The sequence below is a fragment of the Canis lupus genome, chromosome 38 (genome assembly GCF_048164855.1).
Source record: "Canis lupus baileyi chromosome 38, mCanLup2.hap1, whole genome shotgun sequence".
NCBI classification, from domain to species: Eukaryota; Metazoa; Chordata; class Mammalia; order Carnivora; family Canidae; genus Canis; species Canis lupus.
Genome location: NC_132875.1, coordinates 13,433,380 through 13,456,694, shown reverse-complemented (window position 1 = coordinate 13,456,694; position 23,315 = coordinate 13,433,380). Strand labels below are relative to the sequence as shown.

General features: G+C 33.9%; 2 long non-coding RNA genes across 3 annotated transcripts in view; one reads left to right on the top strand and one right to left on the bottom strand.

The window, feature by feature from the left end:
* Window positions 1–2,917: 2,917 nt before the first annotated feature.
* Window positions 2,918–12,963, bottom strand: LOC140626673 (uncharacterized). The gene is made up of 4 exons (XR_012025724.1): window positions 12,816–12,963; window positions 11,447–11,521; window positions 8,252–8,361; window positions 2,918–3,715 (listed from the first exon to the last, which is right to left on the bottom strand). It is a non-coding gene; the product is annotated as an uncharacterized lncRNA (long non-coding RNA).
* Window positions 4,494–23,315, top strand: part of LOC140626674 (uncharacterized) — a 37,275-nt gene continuing 18,453 nt past the window's right edge. For both annotated transcript variants that reach the window (XR_012025726.1, XR_012025725.1), the window contains exons 1-3: window positions 4,494–4,551; window positions 9,880–9,945; window positions 11,370–11,418. This is a non-coding gene — a long non-coding RNA (uncharacterized lncRNA). The remainder of the gene's footprint in view (window positions 4,552–9,879; window positions 9,946–11,369; window positions 11,419–23,315) is intronic.

The following is a 23,315-nucleotide window of genomic DNA, read 5'->3' as shown; positions in this document are numbered from 1 at the left end:
TATTTACATATATAATATAAATGATATGCTTTTTTCCAAAATGAGTCAGAAGGAGAAAATTGCTAGGTAATAAGAGAAATAGGTCCTGGGACATAATTTTGAAGTCATTCATCTTTTAGAAAGGGCTAAGTAAATCTTAGTTTAGAATTATAATAAATAATAGGGTACTCGGACTAACAGGAAATTAATCAGTGGTTATAAAGTTCTTTGGCATTAATTTATCACCTTAACCTTAGTTCCTATTTCTTTCATCTTTTTCTTTTTCCTTTTTAGAGCTTTGATTTGTTAATGAAAGAACAATTCTGACTCTTGTTAATAGGTCAAATAATAAACACTCTTCTGAGTTCCTTAAAATCTTCAGTATTAAGGGATGCATTTCAATTAAAATACTGACACCTCAATATCAATATTTAATTAGTTGCTATTATTTGACATTGTTCTAACTAAGATATAAACATAAAGATGGATTTTTCTTTTCCTAATTTTTATTCATTCATGCACCTATTCAAAAACATTTATTGAATACTTTCCATGTGCCAAATATTTCTCTGAGCATACAGATATAAATAAAACAAATGGTATCTGCCATTATGGAGCTTTTATTTTAATGGGAAAAACGTAATATATAAATAGAATTATGTTTGTTAGGATGTATTTTGAATAGTCTAAATATAATAACTTGTATTGATTTGATCATCTACAATAGGGTGAGCACATTAAATCTGTTATTTCACAATTTCTTATAAAACTTTGAGACAGGTGTTACTAGGATAAGTTTCCTCGGCCCTCAGAGATTAAGTCACTGATCCAAAGTCCACTGGCAGAACTAGTACTAAAACCAGTTTGTCACAGTACTCCAAATATCACACACTTTCCACTATGCTCTTTTGCCTTTTATTTTAAAAATTAACCACATTTGTTTACCTAAAATGTTTCTTTTTAAACATGATACATCCTAAGTCAGCTCAGGTTGCCTTAACAAAATACCATAGACCAGGTGGCTTACACAATAAAAATTTATTTCTCACAGTTTGGGAGGTTAGAAGTCCAAGATTAGCGTGCCAGTTCTGGGAAGGCCCTATTCCTGGCTGTGGATGGCTGCCTTTTCACTGTGTATCTTATGCCGAAGAGAGAGAAAAAGCTCTACTCTTTCCTCTTCTTATAGACACCAATCCTATCAAAGAAGCACCATCATCATGACCTCACCTGAACCTAGTTACCTCCCAAAGGCCCCATCTCCAAATACATCACATTGGAGGTTAGAGCTTCAACATATGAATTTTGGGAAGACACATTCAGTCAAAAATAGACACTATTCTTTGAGATATTGTAATAAGAAAGAAAAACTACCATTATTATTTTTATTCTAAAAAACATTAAAAAACATTAATCGTACTCATTTTAGAAAACACAGATATTGAAAATTAAAATTTGCATGTAATTTCATGTCAGATATTGCTATTAATAATAGTTTGGGAGGATGGAAATTTGATTGATGATAGATAGATGATAGATAGATAGATAGATAGATAGATAGATAGATAGATAGATGATAGATAGATAGATAGATAGGTTCATTAAAGAAGTTTTCTCACAATTATGGAGGTTGAAAAGTTCCAAGATCTGTGGTTGGCAAGTTGAAGGTGCAGGAGAATCAATGTGCACTTCCAATCTGAGTATGAAGGCCTGTGAACCAGGATATCTGACGATGTAAGTTTGAGTCGGAGAGTCAAAAGGCTTGAGATCTAAGAACTAGTAATTCAATTTGAGTCAGAAGTCCAGAAAAGATCTATGCCCCATCTCCCAGAAATCAGGCAGAAGAAGTTCTCTCTTACTCATGAAGCACCAGCCTTTTTGTTCTATTCAGGCTTTCACCTGGTTCCGTGAGACCCATTCCCAAAGGGAGAGTAATCTGCTTTACTCAGCCTGATTCCAATGTTAACCTCATACAAAAACGACCTCATAGAAACAATAATTTTTGACCAAATACCTAGGCACCCTATGGCTCAGTCAAGTTGACACAGAGAACTAACCATTGCAGCAACTATTCTTAGTCTTTTACTTGAGTGAAGAGGCTGATGAAAGATCAAGGCTGACTCTTATCAGAAAGGTATTGTGGACCTTGGCATTTATGAACACAAAAACTAGATCTCAGGAATTTAGAGTTAACCAGTAAGACAGGGAAAATTGTCATAGTAAGTGTTGATAACTCAAGAAACTTGTCAGTAAAAGAGAGGAAAGAAACTGGTGGAAACAAGAGGAGAGTATGGGATCTAAAGATGAGGTTGTTTCTGGTTATCTGTTTTGTTTTTTTCAAAATGGAATAAAACACATGCTTAAATTCTGTTGAGAAGTACCAAGTAAATATGAAAAGAGGTTGAATATTTGGAATAGAAAAGATAATATGTCTAATGAAGATTTTGATAAATGTAAAAGGGGATAGGATTCAAATCAAGGGGGAAGGTATTTTCCTAAAACAGGAGAGTGAACACCCATTTCATGTTACCAGGATGGAAAAAGTAAAGATAAGGTACATTTGTACTTGGTGTTTGGAAACTGAGACAATTTCTATTCTATTCTATGGCTTTGGCTCCATGAACCAAGATGTGGAGTCGTACACTGAAAATAAATTCCCTATGGTTCTCTAGGCTTGTAAGTACCAGAGCTAGAAACAAAAATATTATAAGTAAATAAGCATATATAGAAAAGTTTATTCAACATTGTTACGGTAACTGAAACATTGGGATTATAGTCAATGTCTGTATTTTACCAAGTTAAAATAAGTTATGAACATTATGTCAAGAATATTACACAGTTACTATAATATATGAGAGAGAGCTATAATAGTTGATTTGTAGAGACTTTGTTGATGTCCTGCTGAGGGGGAAAAGAGAGATACATAGCCTACTTGATGGAATCTTAATTTTTTATTTATATATTTTTTAAAATTTTATTTATTTATTCATGAGAGACATGGAGAGAAAACCAGAGACATAGACAGAAGGAGAAGCAGGATCCCTGGAGGGAGCCCATTGCAGGACTCGATCCCAGGACTCAGGGATCATGACCTGAGCCAAATGCAGACACTCAACCACTGAGCCACCCAGGCACTCGGAATCTTTATTTTTTTATTAAGCAAACAATGGCAAAGAACTACGTATGCACAGGGAGGCATGTGTGGAAGTGTATGCATTATAACATGAGACTGGGGAAAGGAATATAGAAAAAATAAAATTGAGTTGTTAATGATCACACTGCAGTTATTAGTTGAGAGGAGAGGAGAAAATTGAGTGGTGGAGAAGTATGGGGTGGGGTAAAAATGGGAAAAAAAAAAAAACCAAAACAAGTGTTTTAGGGGAAAATATGTGCTAATAACCCACTTCTGCTATATAATTTACATTTTTACATATGCTTACAGGTACATTTCAGGTGCAACACAAACGTGCTGAGATACCTGGTATCATTTTCTTTTTTTTTTTTTTCTGGTATCATTTTCTAACACGTTTCCATGTTTTATCCGATAATAGAAATATATTATTCTTTATATATTGTGAAAACAATCTATGAAGCCAGTCCATTGGAAAATACAAATAAGTGCTTGTTCCCAGTGTATGAAGGCCATTTGTTGATATAACACATCAGTTACTTCTAAGAGTTGTAGTATTAGCCTGTTGATTTACTTGAGTTTTCTAGTTTCTTGAGACAATCATAGGGCCTGAAAATAATAATAATAATAATTTGATTTGTTAGCTTCCTCTGTTATTTCTATGTCTTCTCTTATTATAATGGTTAGAACTGCTAGGTAATAGTGGAGATAACAGTTATGCTTAGCTCGTCCAACACTAATGAGAAAGCTATTTAAGCACATAATTGTTAACTGCTTCAATGGTGGCTTGAGATAAATCTCTTTATCATGTTAAAGAAGTAGTCTTATATTACTAGTATAGGAAGAATTATACAGAATGAATGTGCATTTTAACTATTATCAGATTTTTTGCTTTGGTCTATTAACATATTAATAGAGTTCCAAATATTAAATATTTGCAAACTTTCCAGAACAAAACACACATTACCTCGGATTAATTTGTTTAAATGTACTGCTTAACTGTCCTAATTTATATTTGACTTAGGATTTATGCAAAAGTGAGATTGACTAATTTATTACAAGCTTTGGCATCTTAAAAATATCAGTATTTGTGACTTACTCTATACAAAAGAAAGAAAATAAATTGCCTGCCCTCCTAAATAAACTAGATGAACTGATTCATCGTTTTGCTCATATGAATGCATGACTCTGGAGTTGTTAGTAACCTTTGACATTGTTGTATTTTCCTTGACATTTCATTAATGCAATGTAGATTAATGCAACTGTTTTTATATTTAAAAGACATCACTTGTGAAAGCAATAAGATACAGTGTTTTTTTTTTTTTGAGTTTTGTTTTTGTTTTTGTTTTGACATTTCTAAGTCATTTAAAGGTTTTCAACTTCCCACAGAGTTTAATAGAACAACAACAACAGAAATATCTTCAGAGTTCAACACAATGGAAAAGGTAAAAACTGTAGGTTGAGTAATAAATAAATGGGTGGTCAAATAGCCTTAGTAAAGATCAAGCATTACTAATAAGGCAGATTTTGGAAAGAGTACTTTATCATTCCTTCTTCAGTTCAATCAAAAGGTGTTTTTTGTTTGTTTGTTCTTTTGTTTTTGTAAGCTTGCTATATGTAATTCTCAGCGATTAGCATAAGTTTGAAGTATAACATTTGCAAGGGTTCTCTTTATGGAAAAAAGAGATTATTTAAAATAGTTTTTGTCTAAGAATATGATTTAGTTACATAAGAGAAAATTACATCACGACTTTTAATAAAGACATGAAATTCTGTGTGTTTGTCAGATTGAGTGTGGGTATCAGTGTAGAACTGTGATGGGCTCAGTGCACTCCAGAGAGTAGAATACAATCTATTAAATCTGTCACCTGGACTATCAGCCCCTGCTCATTTGAAATGGAGTTTTCAAATAAAATTGATTTTCTAGTAGCCATTTGCTACTAAACCTTCAGATTTTTCTACAGAAACAATCCAGATACGTTAAGCAGACACATAAAAAGTTTGAAGTTAAAAAAAGGTATATTTTTTTCTCTTGAAGTTGATGTGTAGGTCATTTTAACTTTAAAATACATTTAAATTACTGTTCTTCATGAATTTATTTCTATGCCTATATGGAGCTGATGAAGAGGTCTCATATTTGGTGAGTCTCCTTTTATTAAAGTTTTTTTTTCTTTTTTGCCATTTATTCCCATAGTTGAAATCAATATGCTTACAACTCCCTAATTTTATCTGATAGTCTAATGTTTTTTCCCTCCCCTTTACTCATAGATACAATTTTTTTTTTTTTTAAAGAAATCACTACTTGGCAGCCAGTGGCTCAGTGGTTTAGTGCTGCCTTCCGCCAGGGTGTGATCCTGGGGTCCCAGGATAGAGTCCCATATCGGGGTCCCAGGATAGAGTCCCATATCTGGCTCCCTGCATGGAGGCTGCTTCTCCCTCCGCCTGTGTCTCTGCCCCCTCTCTGTCTCTGTGCCTCTCATGAATAAAAAAATAAAATCTTAAAAAAAAAAAGGAAGAAAGAAAGAAAGAAAGAAAGAAAGAAAGAAAGAAAGAAAGAAAGATCGCTACTTGATTGTCTCATGCTTATTTTAGAAGTTCAAAAAACAACTTTTAACCCCATCCGTTACCCCCATCGCATCTGGCTCCATGCTTCTCCCTCCTCCCCTGCCCCTCTCCATAGCTCATGTTCTTTCACTTTCTCTCTCTCTCTCTCTCTCTCTCAAATAAACAAAATCTTTAAAAAAATAAAAATAAGAAATAAAGTATATTATTAGCAGATAGGAAGCTTTATAAATTTCCATCCAGTAACTCCCATCCAAAGATAAAGATTAACTTTATTTATATGTCACCATTAATTAGTTTTATCTGTTTTTTGAAATTTATTTAAATGAAATCATGCAGAATGACCTATTTTGCATCTAGCTACTTTCTCTTAGTATTATGTTCATGAAATTTATCCATGTTTTGTGTAACTTTACTGCCTTCATTTTTATTGCAATATTATATTAATATATCACAAATTTTTATGCATTCTGTTCCTGATGGACATATTGAGTAATTCCATCTTTTGTATCTTATAAATAGTGGTGCTATGAATATTCTTGTACATCACTTTTGATGCATATGTGTTAGAATTTCTGTTGACTATGCATCTAGGAGTGGCACTGTAGATTTAAAAGGTATATATTTAAAAGGTACTTTATAAAATACTGACAGTTTTCAAAATTGGGTCCATCTGCTTACATTGTGATATCAGTATATTAAAGTTCCATTTGCTCCATTTGATATTATAAGTCTTGTTAGAATCATCATTCTACTGGGTGTGTAGTAACCATTATGGTTTTAATTGGCATTTCCCTAATTCCCGATTAGTAATAGTTACTAAAAGTTCCTAATGTAACTTTTAAGGTGGTTATTGGGCATTTGGTCTTCGTAAGAACATTATAAAATGTTTAAGTCTTTTATATTTCTTTTGTATTTGACTATCTTTTATTGACTTACAAATGTAAGTCTGTTGGATGTATGTATTTCAAATATCTTCACTTTATGGCTTACCTTTTCTCTCTCTTAATTGTATCCACTGAAGAAGAGAAGTTTGGGGTTTTTTTTCTTAATGTTTAATTCAACTATAATACATATGAAAATAAGAGCACTATGCTAAAAATAAAAATCAATATATTTCCACAAACTGAACACACTCATGTCACAATCACCCAAATCAAGATATAGAAAATGGTCAACATATTAGAAGGTTCCCTTCTGCCTCCTTACAGTCACAAACCCTAGATCCTACTCCTACCATCCCAACTTATACAAGGTAAATTAGTTTTGTCTGATTTTATGATAATTTTTAATATTTTAATGAGACTTAATCGATCAGTTTTTTCCTTATGGGCAGTGCTTTTGTGCCCTGCTTAAGAAATCCCCGCCAGCTTCCAGGTTATGAAAATACTATCTTACAATTTCTTCTCAACAGCTGCTTATGGATCCTTATGTGGATTTTCTAGTAATCTTTTCATATTCAATTTCTAAATTGTGCAGTCAAAGAATATACTGAATGATTTCAATCACTTGAAATTTCTTCAGTCCTGTTTTATGGTCCAGCAAGTGTCTATGGACATCTCTATTCCGTCACTGTTGGGCATGGTGTCCTAAATATGTCAGTTCAGAAGTTCGGTGTGTTAATCAGAGAGTCCAGACTTTCCATTACTTAATTTTTTCTGTTCTATCAGTTACTGAGAGAGGTGGGTTAAACATCTCTCATGTGGGTTATAGGTTTATCTATTTCTCCTTTTCATTCAGTTTTTGCTTCATATAATTAAAACTATATTCCTAAGTACATATGAATTGAGAATTATTATTTTTCTTCTGGTAGGAATGTTACTTTTTACCTACTACTAAAACCAATATCTTTGCAAAAAGTCTACTTTGATGTACGTTAGCTTTGTATTGCATGGCATATTTTCTTTTTAATTTCAATTTTTATGTATCCTCATATTTAAAGTGATTTTTCTTATAAGCAGCATGTGCTTAGGTTTAATGTATCCAATATTAACCAGATCACTATTAACATTTAATGTAATCACTGATATATTTGTATTTACATCTACATTTTGCTCTGGTTTTTTGTTTTCAACTAACGTTATTTCCTTTTTTCCTTATCATTTGGTTTCTTTTTAATCAAGAATTTTCATTATTCTATCTTTCCTATCTTTGGGGTTGTTAGCTATACATTTATTATACTATTCTTTAATTGGCTATTACCCTGGAGATGCTAAGACAGTGCAATGCTAAATACTAAAATATTTTATTTCTTTTCCTTTTTTCTGTGCTCATCCTATTATTTTATCATGTCTCTCTACTGAACTATAGGAATTTCTGTTAGCACACATTTTCTGTCAATAGCTGCAACAAGCGAAATTCTATCAAATAATTACAATTCATCTTTGGACTTTTATGATAAAATTTGAACTTCTTTTCCCTGCTAAAAATGCATGCATATTCATACAAGAAGATCAGATTAATAAGAAATGTTTTAAAATAATGTTTAAAATAATAAATCATGACATCCATATCTTAATAACAGTTCCATATTACCACCTTTATTTTATAGAATAAAATAAAACACAACATAGGAATACTTACAATAAAGTCATTATGTGCTCACCAACAATATGAGCCTCTCTCAGATGCATCATTGCATATTTGCTATTATCATTCTTAAGGGCATTTTGTCATCATGAGTAAGTAATCTTCTGTAGTAAAACAATGAAAGTGTTTAGTTTAAACATTTTTTACTTTTTATCAATCAGTGGATTAGACTGTCTTTCACATAATCACATTTCTTGACTTTCTATTGGCTTAATTTAACAAATTTATTGAGTGTATTCCAATCCAATCTATTATTTTTTCAGCAGAGTAGCAAGAGTCATCTTTTCAGTGGAATAAATCACATTCTTTATTTTACTTGCTTTAAGCACTTCAGGGATTTCCACCTGAATTTTTTTTTTTTTTTTTACATCATTTTTTGGCAAAAAGTTACTAAAGTTATCCTGACTTTAGGGACTTTTTAACATGCTGTTTCCTTCTTGTCTTCCTAGACATCTCTCTTTCTTCCTTCTAGACTCTGTAATTATCTTTCCCTTGACTGACAAAGATAATTATTTTCTTATCCTGTCACTCTGTATTCCACAATCCTGAAATGTTATTCATGGAATTTTACACAATAACAAATATATACTGATTTCGAATTTGCTTGTTTATTTTTTATTTTTTTTTTAAAGATTTTATTTATTTATTCATGATAGTCACAGAGAGAGAGAGAGAGGCAGAGACACAGGCAGAGGGAGAAGCAGGCTCCATGCACCGGGAGCCCGACGTGGGATTCGATCCCGGGTCTCCAGGATCGCGCCCTGGGCCAAAGGCAGGCGCCAAACCGCTGCGCCACCCAGGGATCCCTAATTTGCTTGTTTAATGTCTATCATGTGCACTAGACTGCTAACTTGTCAATGCAGGTACTGAATCTATTTTGTTCACATATACACATCCCTGAGCACAGCACAAGCCACACAGAAGCATTCAACTGCTTTTGCAGTTCTGTGGAAAAGTCAGAGCTGGAGATTATAATTTTAAAGTCATCCCCACAATATCTAAAATATTGTGGATGGGTGAGCTAGTTTAGGTATACAATACAATGTCAAAGAATGCAGAATGCTGAAGATGATTGCAGCACTGTTTGATCAGAGTAGGTAAGAACTGATGAGGTTAAAATTCCACATATACCAATTAATATTTACCTTAAAAAACAGCTTATTCTATTTTATCTTGAGTAGTAAATATTGTAACTATTAAGATTAGCTCAATTGGTTATGTGGTCAACTCTTAATCTCAGCTCAGGTCTTGATCTCAGGTCTTGATCTCAGGGTAGTGCATTCAAGACCCGCTTTGGGCTCTAAGCTGGTTGCAAAGTCTACAAAAACAAAACAAAACAAAACAAAAAACAAACAAACAAAAAAACCTCAAAAATTTACAGAAAATTTGTTGACCATCTTTCAAATTATTGCTTAATTAATGGCTAACATTTCTATTAAAACATTTTATATCACCTGATGAATTAATGAATTAGTTGCTAGCTATATAAGTTAGACTAAAGTTCAATTGCTAAGTGACCAAATAAAGGACCTAAATAATGTAGCACATTCTTTCTCTTTCTTACATAAAATAAGTCTGGGGTTCATTAACCGGTTTAATTTTTCTGCTCTATTATTTTCAAGATCACCTATGACCCAACTTGGATGCCAGAATTTGAGAATTCTTAAAAGAAAAATAACAGAAAGAAGGTAAAGTCTTAAGGACCAATACTTGAAACTCTACCCACTAACTTCTTAACATTTCAGTGTCAACCCCTGACTACAGGGAATAGTGGGGAACAGAATCTTCTAGCTAAGAATTTTACCACCTCAAAACAACAACAATAACAAACTAGAGTTCTAATAAAAACTAAGAGGGGTGCCTGGGTGACTCAGTTGGTTGGACCCTCAACTCTTGATTTTGGCTTACGTCATGATAGCAGGGTTGTGAGATTGGGGCCCATGTCGAGTTTTGCGCTCAGTGAGGAGCCTGCTTGAGATTCTCCCACTCTCTCTGCCCTCCCCCAGCTCATGTGTGCTCCCTCTCTTGCTCTTTCTCTCAAATAAATAAATAAATAAATAAATAAATAAATAAATAAACAAATAAACAAACAAATCCTTAAAAAAATCTTAGAAGAGTATAATAGATAGAGGATAGGAAAATAGTCTTGTGCAGATAAGTCCTAATGATTTTGAATGATGTCACTGTAGAAGTATTTATATAACACCATACTTAAGGCAAAAGAGAAATATTTCTTTAGATAGTGAGAGCTGAAGATACTGTTTCTTAAAGGAAATCAATTGTGTTTTATTTAAATAATTTATTACCCGAATTACTGTAATTTAGCATAATTTTGAAGTGTGACTTATTTTAAACATTGAACTAATGTTCAATAATAACTGATTTTAGAATATTTATGTGAAGCGAAAAATTATGTTCTGTATCTGTAAAGAATTTTATGATCTTAATATTTGTTGACTGTTGTATATTTAAATTTATTTTATTATTATTTTTAAGTTTATTTTACTCTTACTTTGATCTTATGGGATTTTCCCTAATGGTGCTGGGGAAAAAAATTACTTTTCAAATAATTTCTCCATTTAGTAATGTTTAAGGATCTAAGACTTCATGCTCTGTTTTAGATGATCATTATAATAGGCTCAGGAAAGTATGTACTTAGAGTGGTTTATTTGGCATCAGTGGGTACCAAGTAGTACATTTATTTAACTTCTCAGCAGTTCATTGGCATTTTGGTGAAAAGAGGTGATGAAGGCTATTTAATTAACCTCAAATATTTCACTGGCATAAGAAACTGGATCATCTGCCAGAATCATTAGCAATTTATAAGCTGAGTTCAGCAGCAAATGGTCATAAATTCAATCACATGTAACCTTTCCAGTAAGTGACACCAGTCAATTGAAATTTATTATGGGGGAAATCACAGAGTTTGACATTCACACTAAATATCCAGAGCATTAAGATTCTGCTTGCCAGAATCCTAGATATCACTTTGTAGATAATGCACAGAATTTTAAAATGCAGAAATGATGGATAAGATCTGAATAGTTCCTCTGAGCATTATCAAGAAATATGAGAGGTTCAATATTTGATAATGCTTCATTTTCTTCAATAGGACAAACTCATACTGTGGGACCTAGAACGATAACTGTGATTACTGAATAGTAAGTGTCATAAAACACTGGTGAGTACCTTTGGTATGGTGTATAGTCGGTCTGGTGAGAAACTTGCTTGGCGAATTTCCATTAAGTACTCATGACAGATAACCTGAGAAAGCAATCAAATTTCATTTTCTGCATCTTTAGTGGTAATGTGAGGTTATATAGAGTGGAGTGTAATTGATTTTAGAAACTTGATTAAATTATCAATAGCATGGCATAAATATAGCTTTTAAGTTGAGAGTACATTTGTTTCATAGTTTGGGGAATTTTGGAAAAGTGAGGAAGGAGAATAATCAGATCATCATATCCATAAGATATTAAAGGAATTCAATTATTTGTTAGTTGATGCAAACATTAATATGTTCATTTTGACTTGTTAAATTCGGCAGATGGCCAGAATGCATCATCAAGGGTAATCCTTCCAGTAAATGACACAAGCTAATTATGGTTTACCAAGAGAGACAAAGTACCTTGACAATTATGGTTAAGTTTTATAAATTTGAGGTTTCACGTAGTAGATAGTGCAATCAGTATTTGTGGACAGAGTTAAGTATTGATAGAATTTTGGAATGACTCTTACATACATTATATGAAAAAGATTTAAAATAATTTTGGAATTCACTCTTGCATGCTAATATAATATCTAATATCCCACTGAAATAGCTAAACTTAAAAAAATCTGTATGTAAATATAGGTCATATAGAGTTGGTTCAAGCTGATATTTTAGATGTCAGTTCACGGTGGATTTCTATGGATAGAATTATAGCTTATTTAGATGTATACATTCAATTAAAATGTTGTAGTCTATATACAGAAAAGTTATTTTAGTTATGAGTTAGTACATTTCTTTTTCTTAGTACAGCCAATTCTTCTGGGCTTGGCCAGCAGAGGTTGACCTATGCTGGCTCTTTTATGCATGAGTAGTGTGGCTGTCAGGTTAACCATCAGGTCGGCTACATGGTGAATGATTTAGAACAGTCTCACTCACATCTCACATATTTGATCACTGAATGTCAATCGATTATATCACTTTTTCTCCACATGGCACCCATTATCCAGAAGACTAGCTTGTATTTATTTGCATTATAAATAGAGGGTTCTAAGTATAGCAAATTCTTGTGTGCAAGTATTTCTTAAGTGTCTGCCTGTGTCACATTTGATAAAGCAAGTTACCTTACAAGAGCATACAAACAGGTAAGGGAAGTTTGCTTTTTTTTTATTTTTATTTTTTTTAACCTGCTCCATACCTAACAATTTATTCTCTAGGATGCATGGACTCTCAGAAAAAGATATTGAAAATCGTCTACCTTTCTGAACAGTCACATATAAAAGGACCATAAATAATAATATCATACTGAAAATTATCTTCTTGATTTATTTCTTTAGAATTAAGATTTACCAGTCATAGAACTTCTTAGTATATTCCATCAAGTAAAAAAAACAGGATACTCTTTGTAAATGTAGTTTGCTTCATAGTCCTTAATCAAATCTTTCACAATTTTCTTTTTTTATAGTTATTTTTATATTTGTCCTCTCCTACAAATTGTGTATTCCTTGAAGACACAAACCAAATGATATACATCATTCTATCCATATTATAATGCCTGCTGCTTATGAAGTAACAATAAATGTTTGTTGAATTACTAACATTTATCTTAACAACATCAGTTACTTGACTTAACATGCTAATATTTATCTTTAAAAAGTAATGAAGTTCTTATTCATGAAATTCTTAGTGAATCCATGATGGAGTCATCACTATTATTATTTTTTTATAATAAATTTATTTTTTATTGGTGTTCAATTTACCAACAGACAGAATAACACCCAGTGCTCATCCCGTCAAGTGCCCACCTTAGTGCCCATCACCCATTCACCCCCACTCCCCGCCCTCCTCCCCTTCCACTACCCCTAGTTCGTTTCCCAGAGTTAGGAGTCTTTATATTCTGTCTCCCTTTCTGATATTTCTCACACATTTCTTCTCCCTTCCCTTATATTCCCTTTCACTATTATTTATATTCCCCAAATGAATGAGAACATATAATGTTTGTCCTTCCCCAATTGACTTACTTCACTCAGCATAATACCCTCCAGTTCCATCCACGTTGAAGCAAATGGTGGGTATTTGTCATTTCTAATGGCTGAGGAATATTCCATTGTATACATAAACCACATCTTCTTTACCCATTCATCTTTCAATGGACACTGAGGCTCCTTCCACAGTTTGGCTATTGTGGCCATTGCTGCTAGAAACATCGGGGTGCAGGTGTCCCTGCGTTTCATTGCATCTGTATCTTTGGGGTAAATCCCCAACAGTGCAATTGCTGGGTCGTAGGGCAGGTCTGTTTTTAACTCTTTGAGGAACCTCCACACAGTTTTCCAGAGTGGCTGCACCAGTTCACATTCCCACCAACAGTGTAAGAGGGTTTCCTTTTCTCCGCATCCTCTCTAACATTTGTGGTTTCCTGCCATGTTAATTTTCCCCATTCTCACTGGTGTGAGGTGGTGTCTCATTGTGGTTTGGATGTGTATTTCCCTGATGGCAAGTGATGCAGAGCATTTTCTCATGTGCATGTTGGCCATGTCTACGTCTTCCTCTGTGAGATTTCTCTTCATGTCTTTTGCCCATTTCCTGATTGGATTGTTTGTTTCTTTGGTGTTGAATTTAATAAGTTCTTTATAGATCTTGGAAACTAGCCCTTTATCTGATATGTCATTTGCAAATATCTTCTCCCATTCTGTAGGTTGTCTTTTAGTTTTGTTGACTGTATCCTTTGCTGTGCAAAAGCTTCTCATCTTGATGAAGTCCCAATAGTTCATTTTTGCTTTTGTTTCTTTTGCCTTCGTGGATGTATCTTGCAAGAAGTTACTATGGCCGAGTTCAAAAAAGGGTGTTGTCTGTGTTCTCCTCTAGGATTTTGATGGATTCTTGTCTCACATTTAGATCTTTCATCCATTTTGAGTTTATCGTTGTGTATGGTGAAAGAGTGTGATCTAGTTTCATTCTTCTGCATGTGGATGTCCAATTTTCCCAGCACCATTTATTGAAGAGACTATCTTTCTTCCAATGGATAGTCTTTCCTCCTTTATCGACCATAAAGTTCAGGGTCCACTTCTGGGTTCTGTATTCTGTTCCATTGATCTATGTGTCTGTTTTTGTGCCAGTACCACACTGTCTTGATGACCACAGCTTTGTAGTACAACCTGAGATCTGGCATTGTGATGCCCCCAGATATTGTTTTCTTTTTGAAAATTCCCCTGGCTATTCGGGGTCTTTTCTGATTCCACACAAATCTTAAAATAATTTGTTCTAACTCTCTGAAGAAAGTCCATGGTATTTTGATAGGGATTGCATTAAACGTGTACATTGCCCTGGGTAACATTGACATTTTCACAATATTAATTCTGCCAATCATGAGCATGGAATATTTTTCCATCTCTTTGTGTCTTCCTCAATTTCTTTCAGAAGTGTTCTATAGTTTTGAGGGTATAGATCCTTTCTCTCTTTGGTTAGGTTTATTCCTAGGTATCTTATGCTTTTGGGTGCAATTGTAAATGGGATTGACTCCTTAATTTCTCTTTCTTCAGTCTCATTGTTAGTGTATAGAAATGCCACTGATTTCTGGGCATTGATTTTGTATCCTGCCATGCTACCAAATTGCTGTATGAGTTCTAGCAATCTTGGGGTGTAGGCTTTTGGGTTTTCTATGTAGAGTATCATGTCATTGGCGAAGAGGGAGAGTTTGACTTCTTCTTTGCCAATTTGAATGCCTTTAATGTCTTTTTGTTGTCTGATTGCTGAGGCTAGGACTTCCAGTACTATGTTGAATAGCAGTGGTGAGAGTGGACATCCCTGTCTTGTTCCTGATCTTAGGGAAAAGGCTCCCAGTGCTTCCCCATTGAGAATGATATTTGCTGTGGGCTTTTCATAGATGGCTTTTAAGATGTTGAAGAATGTTCCCTCTATCCCTACACTCTGAAGAGTTTTGATCAGGAATGGATGCTGTATTTTGTCAAATGCATTCTCTGCATCTAATGAGAGGATCATATGGTTCTTGGTTTTTCTCTTGCTGATATGATGAATCACATTGATTGTTTTACGGGTGTTGAACCAGCCTTGTGTCCCGGGATAAATCCTACTTGGTCATGGTGAATAATTTTCTTAATGTATTGTTGGATCCTATTAGCTAATATCTTGTTGAGAATTTTTGCATCCATGTTCATCAGGGATATTGGTCTGTAAATCTCCTTTTTGGTGGGGTCTTTGTCTGGTTTTGGAATTAAGGTGATGCTGGCCTCATAGAACGAATTTGGAAGTACTCCATCTCTTTCTATCTTTCCAAACGGCTTTAGTAGAATAGTATGGTTTCTTCTTTAAACGTTTGATAGAATTCCCCTGGGCAGCCATCTGGCCCTGGACTCTTGTGTCTTGGGAGGTTTTTGATGACTGCTTCAATTTCCTCCCTGGTTATTGGCCTGTTCAGGTTTTCTATTTCTTCCTGTTCCAGTTTTGGTAGTTTGTGGCTTTCCAGGAATGCATTCATTTCTTCTAGATTGCCTAATTTATTGGCGTATAGCTGTTCATAATATGTTTTTAAAATCGTTTGTATTTCCTTGGTGTTGGTAGTGATCTCTCCTTTCTCATTCATGATTTTATTAATTTGAGTCTTCTCTCTCTTCTCTTTAATAAGGCTGGCTAATGGTTTATCTATCTTATTAATTCTTTCAAAGAACAAACTCCTGGTTTTGTTGATCTGTTCCACAGTTCTTCTGGTCTCGATTTTGTTGAGTTCTGCTCGAATCTTTATTAACTCTTCTTCTCTTGGGTGTAGGATCTATTTGCTGTTTTTTCTCTAGCTCCTTTATGTGTAAGGTTAGCTTTTATATTTGAGTTCTTTCCAGTTTTTGAATGGATGCTTGTATTGCGATGTATTTCCTGCTTAGGACTGCTTTTTCTGCATTCCAAAGATTTTGAACAGTTGTATCTTCATTCTCATTAGTTTCCATGAATCTTTTTAATTCTTCATTAATTTCCTGGTTGACCCTTTCATCTTTTAGCAGGATGGTCCTTGCTCCACGTGTTTGAGGTCCTTCCAAACTTCTTGTTGTGATTTAGTTCTAATTTCAAGGCATTATGGTCTGAGAATATGCAGGGGACGATCCCAATCTTTTGGTATCAGTTCAGACCCGATTTGTGACCCAGTATGTGGTCTATTCTGGAGAAAGTCCATGTGCACTTGAGAAGAATGTGTATTCAGTTGAGTTTGGATGTAAAGTTCTGTAGATATCTGTGAAATCCATCTGGTCCAGTGTATCATTTAAAGCTCTCGTTTCTTTGGAGATGTTGTGCTTAGAAGACCTATCGAGTATAGAAAGAGCTAGATTGAAGTCACCAAGTATAAGTGTATTATTATCTAAGTATTTCTTCACTTTGGTTGTTAATTGATTTATATATTTGGCAGCTCCCACGTTCGGGGCGTATATATTGAAGATTGTTAAGTCCTCTTGTTGGATAGATTCTTTTACAATTTTCAACTTAAATATTTATTAACCTGGAATGAAAAACACCAGAAACTTGAAATATATGTTAACCTGGGAAGAAACCAGAATATGCAGAGAACTTTCATTTAAGCATACGATTAAATGAACTAAACAAACAATCAAATTCAGTGAACAATGTATGATATGCATTCAGAATTAAAGTAAAATTATTTACATTTAAAAACTCTAAAGAGGCTTTATCCTTTTCTGAAAGTTTACCCCCTGCCCTCACACAAAGGTTTACATAAGTCAAAAAGTTAAATAGCATACAGTTGTTGGGTGCTACCTTTGAAGTAATAAAGCATACTGTTTTCATTTAAAATGTATTTCCCCCTAAATTTTCCTCTTATTTAAGGATTATTTAAGAACTGGAAAATCTCAGGGAAAAACTAGGCAAAAAGGATGTAGGAAGGATGATAAAGTGTTCCATGCTTCCAGGAAGGAATGAAAAGTCAGCCTGTTAATCGTGGATTGTGTTTATTCGGATGATGATATGTTCCTCAGCTTTCTTATTGGTACAGAAGATCTTACAGGGATGTTTTTCATGAGATTTATGTTTAAACAATTAGTCATTCATAATCGGCTATTGGCTGAAGAAGTTGCTTGGCCATCACTTAAGTAGGAATAAGAATGACAAATGCTTCCTGCTAGTAAACATCAGGACTGGGAAGCTGTCTCCTCATTTGACATTGAGTTAACTGTCAAAAACTTGGCTTATGATGAAGAAATCATCATAAACTAATCCATCAAATGCACTAGACTCATGTTCTGCAGGTGGACCTAACGTACAACTATGACCACTTAATTGGCTTTAGTGGATTCAATCACCAAACTCTTAAAATGAATATCCAATGTTCTCCATGGCCTATTATTTTCTAGTCTTGTATTTTACTATTTCTTCCATCCAACATTACTTTCCAAAGACACCAAACATTTATTGTAGCCCTGTTTATTTATTTTTTAAGATTTATTTATTTATTTATTTTATAGAAAACGATAGGTAGAAGGAGAGGGAGAGAGAATCTCAAGCAGAATCCCAACTGAGTATGGAGCATGAAGCAGGGCTTGATCCTAGGACCCTGAGATCAGGACCTAAGCCAAAATCTAGTCAGATGCTTAAACGACTGAGCCACCCACGCACCCAACCATGGTTATTTTTAATACTACTGTCCTATATTCTTTATGCTTGAGTTAACTGGCTATCTCTCCACCACATTGCAGTATTAGAATATTCTGGATTTGACGATGTACAAATACTCCCCTCCTCCCCTATCTGTGGGGGTTTCCTTCCCAGGGTTTCAGTTTCCTGTGGTCCATCCTAATCTGAAAACAGATGATTCTTCTTCTGATGTATTATGAGAAGGTTAACAGTATCATGATGTTACATCACAATGGCTATGTCATTTGCCTCATTTCATCTCATCATATAGGTTGTTTTATCATCTCACATCATTAAAGAAGAGTGATTATAGTACAGTAAGATATTTTGAGAAAGAGACCACATTCACATAACTTTTCTTACAGTGTACTGTTATAATTGTTTTATTCTATTTTTAGTTATTATTGTTAATCACTTACTATGCCTGATTTATAAATTAAATTTTATCATAATATGTATAGGAAAAAAATATAGTATATAGAGGTTTCATTACTCCCAAGTTTCAGCTATCTACTCGGGGTCTCAGAATGTATTCCTCATGGATAAGAGGGGATGACTGTACTTACCTTTACCAATGTGCTGCTAATTAGCATCCTTTTATTTTATCTTAAAGGTCTCCTTTCATCATTTCTTGTGAGGAAGTACTAGTGGTGATACATTCCCTCAGTTTGTGTTTGTCTGGGAAAGTTTCATTCTCCTTCATTTCTGAAGGATGCTATGCCCCATGAAGTTTTCTTATATTTAGTGTTATATTACATTAATTAAATTAATGAAAGAAAAAATATCCCCTTGTGTTTACATCTAAGGCTTTCTACATATAATTAACCATGTAACATGGTGTCAAAGACTAAAGTATATTAGCTAGAATATCTAATCTAATTTCATGAAATTCTAGACAACGCTTAGATAGAGTAGAGAAAAGTGACTATAAACTCAGTCCTTGATCAGAATGCCCTTGTTTGAAAGATTTTAATACTGAAAATGATACAAATTTCATTTGGGATATTTAATTTCTTTTTTTCTTAAGTAATAAAATATTCATAAGTAATGTGGCAGAGGGAGTGATGAATGTCTTGAAAGAGATAATTCTTTTGGGAATAAGAATAGCTTATAATATTAATGCTATAAGCAATGAAGACCAGAGAAATACAGCTTTTGTCTTGTGATTTTCTGTGCTGTTTATTAATATAAACTTGATAGCTGTTCTCAGAGTTTGGAATGATTTTGATGATTGGCTGTCAATCATATATGAAAAACTATATTTCATACTGATGGTTACTAAGTAAAGCTGTATATTAGGGGCTTTTAAAATCCAGATTCTTTTGTTACAAGCACTAGCAAGATATTCAGACTTAAAACTTAGAAAATACCTAGTTTTCCCCCAAGTTTCCAGGTACTTTTGTGATCAAATTTTAATTGTTTTACCCTCAGCTCCTAGGCAATCCCTGGGAATTAGGAACTAATAGTAATTATTGAATGAATTAGCAAAATATAGGAATCATATTTTTATGTATCTCATCTTTTACTTACTAGCCAGACAGAATTGCCTCTTTAATTGTTACACACTTGCAAGTTATACTGGTCTATTATGAGTGGTATCTTTAAATGATACTTTCAAATTTTTCTTCTTTCCACTTCTCTTTCTTTTTTCTGAAGTGACATGTTCTTCTATATTTCATACTTTATATGGAGAAAGCACCAGTTAATCACCAAATGATAGATAATTAGATAATTGAATCATTTTGGGAATTTCTTCTCTCAAGCATTAGCAAAATTCCTAGCTGGAGGTTAAGAATAAAGTTTGTGGCCAGAAACTATGTCATGTGTTGCATACTAAAATAATAACGTTAAAGGGTACCTGAATGGCTTAGTCCATTCAGCATCTGAATCTTCCTTTTGGCTCAGGTCATGATCTCAGGGTCATGATTTCAAACCCTGCCTTGAGCTCCAGGCTGAGTGAGAGCCCGCTTAAGATTCTCTTTCTGACTCTCCCTCTACCCACTACCCTAACAAAACAAACAAACAAACAAAAAAAAAGGAAGAGGAAGAAGAAGAAGAAGAAGAAGAAGAAGAAGAAGAAGAAGAAGAAAAGAAAAAAATAGCATTAAGATGTTCTTTGACCAGCGTGCACAGAAGCACTCAAGTGTCTGTCATTCATCAGCCACCGTTCCAGAAATAGCACCACAGGGTATATGTAAATACACAGACTGTAGCAGATATATAGATAGGTTAATGTCCTATTTGTAAAATTATTTTTCCAAGTCCCACTGAAGATTACCAGTGAATAAGGCTATGGCATGTAAATACTATATAGGTAAAGCCTAGAACTAACATTGACTGGACTGTTTTCTCCCATTTTTCCCCTCATGGAGTTCTCAGATATCATTATACTCATCCACTGCTGAGGAAAGGTCAGTTGAAGAGAGCAGTATGGTTAATGATGGCACATACTTCCTCCAGCTCACCAGAGGGGCTGCCTAGTGTTGAGGTGATGAGAGGCAACCCTTAGAATATTCTCACCCCAGCCCCAATGTGAGGTATAGTCAACATTTCTTTTCCATCCTCCATATTCAAGCCAAAATGGTCTCCGTAAAGTCTGCTGCAATAGCTTCCCAGCCTCATTCTGTTTTCCCTCTTAACCTACATTAAATACAGCAGTTCATGTCCCCTCTTCAAAATATATATCCACAACTTATGTCATTCTTTTTTGGTCATTCTTTTTTGGTAGTTACTCATAATAATAAAAATAAAATCTAAGTTGTTAGTGTTTTCTATTTGGTGTGACTGTGGGCAACCTCTAAATATATTTCCTACCACTACTCTTCCGCTGGTCCCCTCTGCTCAATACTAATATTTGTTCTATTTCTCAGACACCCAGTCATGCTCCTCTTTTAGGTCTGCATCAATTGCCTCAGTCTGGATTGCTCAGCTCATTTCTGTCCCCATGTTCATATATCCACTTTCTTTAGGTCTTTGTTCAGATGTCACATCCTCATAGAATCCTACTTTGATTACCTTTACAACTAACTCTCCCATCTATTTCCATTCATTCCTTTATATTTTAGATTATTACTATGTAAAATTATAATATTTATTCACCATTTTATTTGCCTATTGTTTAGTTATTCAAAAACTTGAATTCCATAAGGACACAAATTTTAGAATTTGGTGGTTTTTATTATTTTTGTTTATAGATTTTTGTTCACTATAGTATTCTCAGCAACAATAATGAACCTCACAAATATTTCTTTTTTTAAAAAGATTTTACTTACTTATTTGAGGGAGGGAGGTCAGAAAGAGAGGTCAAGCAGACTCCATGCTGGACATGGAGCCCCACATGGGACTCTATCCTAGGACCTGAGCAGAAACCAAGATTCAGATGCTTAACTGACTGAGCCACCAGGCACCTCCCTCACAAACTTTTCAACCTAAAATAATATTTGTATAATGAATAACCTAGCCAACCTAGAAAGACCATGATCCCAAGAGAAAAGTTTATCTAACTACAATTCCCATTTCTCCAACTTTAGGTCACAGATGTTATATTTAGGTATCACAAGAAAGACTATTTATATTTACTTAGTTAGTGACCTGAAATGACAGTGGCATTTTAATTTTAGGTAATCTGCATGAAGCTAATTTAGGTCATTTAAAATTTTTCTGTTTCAGCAGTAATTTATATTTCAGGGTTTTTTTTTTTTTAATTTATTTCAGGTTTTTAATGTAGATTGCAAAGAACGTTATTCCTCAAAAAGGAAACATGTTTTGTGTTACTTGTTAATTATCCTTATTGGAATTAACTAAATATTTGAAATCAATTAGTAACATTTAAGGAATATGATTAAATTGTAAATTCTTTTCTGTTAAAAAAAATCAAATTCTTCATGTATTGCTATCTACACACTTGATAGCCACATGCAAAGAAACAACAGATTAAATTATTTCTAGCATGCATCTATGTTTAAATTCTCTTAGAATATTTTGACAGAAATTATAAAATTAATTATTGTTTTAAACATCAATCTTGAAATATAGGATCAGATTACCAGGTATTTCCAGAATGTTTTAAGTAAGATCATTATTCAAAATTTTTGCTTCATTAAACTATGATCATATACAGACTAGAGAGGAGTATTTAATGATAAATATGTGTACTGTGCAAATATTCATAGGAAAATACTTTACTGTGTACTTCACCCTGCAATATTTTAAAATAATTAACATTGTTCATTCTTAGCAGAAGGATTGATATTAGAAATTTCTTCCCACTTCTACTACTGGAAGAGTAGTATTTATTTGGAAGACTTAAGAACAATGAATGCAGAGCAATGTGTGTTTGTGTGTGCATATGACTGTGTGTCTGCACATGCCCCTGTTGGTAGAACAGCAAAATGATCCTGGGGAAAACATACTAAATCAGAATTTGCATTGTTGTAGTGGGTACTCTATTGCTAGGCCACTGGGAATGGTTGTGAAGGCTGTAGTCTGGAAAACTCCAGGAGGTATCTTTTTCATCAAGTTCTCAGCCAACATGGTGATATGCAGTGTTCCAGTAGTAGGCAGCTATGATCATTGCCAAGACCATCACTGAGTCATAGACAGTAACTGAATATCTTTGAATCAAGTTTGTTTGTTTTCTCTGTAAAACAAACAGTGTTAATAAAACACGATTACCTTATTTCAAAGTTCTTGAAAAGATAAAGGGGTGCCTGGGTGGCTCAGTCAGTTAAGCCTCTGACTCTTGATTTCTGCTCAGGTCATGATCTCAGAGTCTTGGGATTGAATGCCACATGGGACTTTCTGGCTCAGTGGAGAGTCTACTTGAGGACTTTCTCTCTCTCTCTCTTCCCCACACCCCCGTCCCTCCTCCTACTCCTGCACTCTCTATATAAAAGTAAATAAATATTTTTTAAGGGAAGCTTTTGGAAAGATATAATAAAATTTAAAATAGAACAAAATATTTTGAAGCAAACCTGAAGTTAATATCAAGGTTAATATATAAATGTCAATCACTTTCCTCCATATCAGCAATTAACAAATAGACTTTGAAATTAAAATCTCAGTATCATTTGCTTTAGCACACTTAAACATGAAATATATAGTTATAAATCTAACAAAATATGTACAAGATCTATAGAAGGGAAGGTTAAAAAACTCTTATAAAAAAAATCAAAGACCTAGATAATTGCAGAGATAGTC